Below are 6000 nucleotides of genomic sequence, written 5' to 3'. Positions count from 1 at the left end.
AGCCATATATGCATGTAATGATAGTATTTATCTGTTCATTGCTCTACTGTGTTATATTGCCAGCATATTCCATGTGCTGACCCATTCTCGGGCTGCAACGTATCATGTTGCAGACTTTTCAGACAAGGAGTAAGGTTCGCTAGGCCGTTGTCATGCACTCAGCTATGCCGTTGGAGTTGATGGACTCACTTTATCTTCCAAGCCTTCCGCTGTTATCGTGTTAGATGGCCTTAAGCCATATTTATTGTAATAAGTTCTCTTTTGAGACATTCGATGTAATAAGTGTGTGATTGCTACTCTGTTATAAATCCTTCGAGTACTGTGTGTGTCAGCATTACCGATCCAGGGATGACACTGAAGCACAAAGACTTGATCGTTTGAGGTCGGGTCGCTACAAGATGGTATCAGAGCACACGTTGAATGTAGGACACGACCACTAAGAAAGCCATAGGTCACTCTTCTCTACTCATTTCTGACTCCTCTCCATTTTCTACTCTTTAGGATGGCGGATTCGAGGAACAAGTTTGCACAACCGGATGAAGACACCCCCTTTGGACGACACTTGAAGGAAGTCACTAGATACCTGAACATTGGAATACCAAGCTTCACCGGGACCTACAACGCCACATTACCAGAAGAGGAGCGCTGGATGATTCGAGTTCAAGTTCCAGGAAGGACATTCACGCCAGTCACGGAGCCCATAGAGTTTTCCTTTGATGCCCCAACCTGGAGTCTGGGAAAGAGCATGGCAGCCCACATCGCCATGGAACGCATTGGCGAAGTTTAACACAAGGATCTCAAGGATACTATCTACCAGATATGCGGGCGTCGAGATGAGCAATGGGAGATAGTTAGCACCAGGAAGGACATGTCCATTGCAGCATTCATCCAGGAGTTAAACCAGCACATTCGACGCCAGGAGAACCAGATGTGCGCGAGCATGATAGATTTAAAGAAGGCGATGCCAAGGATCACCGAGCTAGAGGAGGAAACTCAAGTCTACACGTGATGGATATGAGGAGGAAATCACAATACTATTGGAGAAGAATGACGACTTGATTAAGAAGATCGGAGTGTTCATGGGAGATCCCGCGCCAGGAGGAGAAGACGACGAACCCAAGGAGATTCGTTCCGAAGACTACATCATCATCGACGACACCGATTCCGACCCCGATGATAGTGATGATGATTATGAAGACGAAGCTGGAGCGGACATCATGGAGTCTTCCACCGATCAAAATTTCTAGTAGACCACCATATGATCAGTAGTATTTCCCCCATGTAAATAGTATAGTCTGAGCACTGTAACGATAGTTAGATCGATTGTATGCCCTTGCTTGATTGATTGAGTGATATGATATGATTGTGTTTGTCTCATGTGCATGTGGGTAGTGTTTTCTCACTAGACCTAATTTCTATTCTACTCTCTTCGCTCTAAACCCATTAGATGCCTCCGAGACGTGACACTGGATTTGTCTTCCCACCGGAGATCACCCAGTTGATCCAGTAGCAGAATGCCTTGGTGCAGATATTAGTCCAGAACCAAGGCAACAACAACAACAACCCTCCTCCAGTTGACAACTTAGCCCGTTTTCTGAGGTTACAGCCGCCGGTGTTTTCCAGTAGCACCGAGCCAATAGTTGCGGATGAGTGGCTACATAGGATTGGAAGGGAGTTGACCACCGCAGGTTGCACGGATGCAGAGAAAGTGCGTTTTGCCGCACATCTGTTGGATGGACCAGCAACCTCATGGTGGGAGAATTACACAGCCACTTTTCCCATAGCCAATGTCACTTGGGATCAGTTTCAGCAAGCATTCCGCACAGCTCATGTCTCAACTGGAGCCAAGAGGATGAAGAAGCGTGAGTTTCGCAACTTACGCCAGGGAAATCGTACTGTGGCTCAGTACGTAGATGAGTTTAGTAAGCTATCTCGTTATGCCCCTGATGATGTGGCCACCGATGCCGCAAAGCAGGAGAAGTTTATGGAAGGGCTAAATGATGAGATGAGCATGCAGTTGATGGTGGCAACATTTAACAACTACCAGGAGTTGGTAGACAAGGCTCTTATGATTGAAGGGAAGTAGCAGCAGATTGAGAGCCGCAAGAGGAAGTATGGACAAGGAAAGTACAATTCTGGAGCTCAGCAGAAGCCTCGTTTCACCCGAACTCGGGAGGACTTATCCATAATCATGGAGGCTACACCCACAATGGAGGGAGTTCCCATAACCACAATGGCCCCATGAATGGAAATGAGAATGGAGCAGGCAGCAATCAGAACCGCTCTAACCCAGCCACACCCGCCAAGAAGGATCAAAGTCACATTATTTGTTTCAAGTGCGGGAAGACTGGGCACTACGCCAGCGATTGACCGGAATTGAAGAATGGCAATGGCAATGGAAGCGCTGGGAAGAAGTCCAACCCTTTCAACAGGGGACAAGTGAACTACGTGAACGTGGAGGAGGTTGAGGAGCAGCCTGATGCAGTTATCGGTAAGTTTTTGGTTAAGTCTTTTACTTCAGCCGTTCTTTTTGATACTGGTGCATCGCATTCATACATATCAAGGGGATTTGTGGATAAGTATAAGTTGCCCACTAAGGTACTTAGGACACCTATGTTAGTAAGTTCGCCAGGAGCAGAATATATGGCAAGACAAGGATGTTTTCAGATGCCATTGACCATTGGAAGCCATGTTTTCCCCTCAGACCTGATAATTTTGGAGTCACAAGGTTTGGATGTGATACTAGGAATGGGTTGGCTATCGATGTATGGAGGAAACATCGATTGCGCGAGTAAGTAAATTTTACTCACCACCCCGGAGGGAAAAAGGATCAAGTATGTATCCAGGCATGCGCCAAGGAGGACCCAAGTAAATTCTCTCACAGGAGTTGTTCAGGAGGAAGTGCCGGTAGTGAAGGATTACCCGGATGTATTTCCGGAGGAGTTACCAGGCATGCCACCAGATCGAGATATCGAGTTTTTGATAGAGCTGTTGCCAGGCACCGGGCCTATATCGAAGAGACCATACCGGATGCCCACAAACGATCTGAAGGAGATTAAGAAGCAAATTAAGGAGTTATTGGAGAAAGGTTACATTCGAAGAAGTTCATCACCATGGGGAGCCCCAGTGCTCTTGGTTGAGAAGAAGGATGGATCCTTAAGGATGGTTGTTGATTATCGTGCGTTGAATGAAGTAACAAATCAAGAATAAGTACCCACTGCCGTTGATCAATGATTTGTTTGACCAGTTGCAAGGAGCTAAGGTGTTTTCGAAGATCGATCTGCGATCAGGATATCACCAGCTGAAGATTAGGGAAAAGGATATACCTAAGACAACCTTCACCACAAGGTACGGGCTATATGAGTATACGGTTATGTCATTTGGACTGACTAACGCCCCTGCCTGTTTCATGAGTATGATGAACAAGGTGTTCATGGAGTTCTTGGATATGTTTGTTGTGGTTTTCATTGATGATATCTTGGTATACTCGAAGAATGAAGAGGAACATAAGGAGCATTTGCCTTTGGTTCTCGAGAAGCTCAGGGAACATCAATTATATGCCAAGTTCAGCAAATGTGAGTTTTGGTTGAAGGAAGTTGGATTTCTTGGACATGTTATATCAGGAGAAGGTATAACAGTGGATCCCACCAAGGTCCAGTCAGTCACTAAGTGGTTGGCACCCACCTCAGTTGGAGAGATCCGCAGTTTTCTTGGACTCGCGGGATACTATCGGAGATTCATTGAGAATTTTTCTAAGATTGCGAAGCCTATGACGGCATTGTTGAAGAAGGACACTAAGTTCCATTGGACTGATGAATGTGAAGCAAGTTTCCAGGAGTTGAAGAAACATTTGACTACAACCCCAGTGCTGATTCTGCTGGATATACGCAAGGATTTCCAAGCGTATTGCGACACCTCTCGCTTAGGACTTGGAGGAGTACTTATGCAAGACGGGAGAGTTGTTTCGTATGCCTCACGACAACTGAAACCGCACGAGTTGAATTATGCCACGCATGATTTGGAGTTAGCAGCTGTGGTGCATGCGCTCAAGACCTGGAGACATTTTCTCATAGGAAACCGTTGCGATGTATTCATGGATCACAAGAGTTTGAAGTACATCTTTACTCAGAAGGAGCTGAACCTCAGGCAGAGGAGATGGTTGGAGCTCATAAAGGATTATGACATAAAGTTGCATTATCATCCAGGAAAGGCCAATGTCGTAGCAGACGCTTTGAGCCGTAAGAGTTATGTTAACACCCTCGTAAGCGGAGGGATGCCAAAAGAGTTAGCCGAGGATCTCAGGGAGCTACGTTTGGAGATTGTTCCTAGAGGTTTTGTTGCAGTAATGGAAGTTCAGTCCACATTGTTGGGAAAGATTCGAGAAGCTCAGAAAGATGACAAAGAGATTGCTGAGATAAAAGCGAAGATGAGCGAAGGAAAAGCCAAAGGTTTTCGTGAGGATGAGCACGACACCTTGTGGTTCGAGGACCGCATTTATGTGCCCAATAATGCAGATATCAGGAAGCTGATACTTCAAGAAGCTCATGACTCGCCATACTCGGTACACCCCGGAAACACTAAGATGTATTTGGATTTGAAGGAGCGTTTCTGGTGGACTGGTATGAAGAAGGATATTGCTGAGTATGTAGCCCTATGTGATGTATGTCAGAGAGTGAAGGCAGAACATCAGAAGCCAGTAGGATTACTGCAGCCTATGCTGATACCCGAATGGAAGTGGGATAAGCTTGGCATGGATTTTATCACCGGATTACCTAGGACCCGATCGGGGTATGATTCTATCTGGGTAGTAGTGGATCGCTTGACCAAAGTAGCCCACTTTATCCCAGTGAAAACCACCTATACAAGTGCGAAGTTGGCCAAGATATACATGACCAGGATCGTATGTCTGCACGGAGTTCCGAGGACCATCGTATCAGATAGAGGAACACATTTTACCTCAAAGTTTTGGCACCGGCTGCACCAGACTTTGGGAACCAGGCTGGAGTTCAGTACAACTTTTCACCCGCAGACAGATGGATAGACAGAGAGAGTCAATCAGATTCTGGAGGACATGTTGAGAGCTTGTGCGCTAGACATTGGGTCTAGTTGGGATGACAATTTACCCTACGCGGAGTTCTCATACAACAACAACTACCAGGCCAGTTCGAAGATGGCACCTTTCGAAGCCCTGTATGGAAGAAGATGCCGTACACTGTTGATGTGGGATGAAATTGGAGACCGCCAGTTGTTTGGACCGGATTTGATTAAGGAATCTGAAGAGAAGGTTAAGCTGATTCGAGATAGATTGAAGGTAGCTCAGTCCCGACAGAAGAATTATGCAGATTCAAAATGCAAGGAGGTAGTCCATGAAATCAGAGACATGGCGTATCTGCGAGTGTCACCTCTTCGAGGAGTTAAACGTTTTGGAGTTAAAGGAAAGTTAGCCCCGAGATTTGTAGGACCGTACCGTATTTTGGAACGTATGGGAGAGGTTGCCTACAAGTTGGAGTTACCTGAAGGACTGTCGGGAGTTCATGATGTGTTTCATGTTTCCCAGTTGAAGAAGTGCCATGCAGAGATGGCCGATATTCCTCTGAGAGATACAGTGCCCCTGGAAGCTATTCAGTTGGACAGTGATTTGACATATGAGGAGAAACCTATCAAGGTTCTAGAATTTGCCAGCCGGGTTACTCGCAGCAAGGTTATCAAGTTTTGCAAGGTACAGTGGAGCCACCATACTGAGGATGAATCCACTTGGGAACGAGAGGATGATCTGCGCAAAGACCACCCACACCTATTTTCTAGCCAACCCGAATCTCGAGGGCGAGATTCATCTTAAGGGGGGTAGGTTTGTAACATCCCAAATTTTCAATTTGGAATGTTATACATAGGTCATTCATGCATATCATATTTTATTGCATTTTCGTTTGCGATCCTCGAAATCCTAAGCAACTCAAGGACCCTCGGAGAGAGTTGGGGATTTCACAATTTTCATATTTG

The sequence above is a fragment of the Aegilops tauschii genome, chromosome 1, assembly GCF_002575655.3.
Source record: "Aegilops tauschii subsp. strangulata cultivar AL8/78 chromosome 1, Aet v6.0, whole genome shotgun sequence".
Classification (NCBI taxonomy): Eukaryota; Viridiplantae; Streptophyta; class Magnoliopsida; order Poales; family Poaceae; genus Aegilops; species Aegilops tauschii.
Note: the sequence above shows the minus strand (reverse complement) of the source record.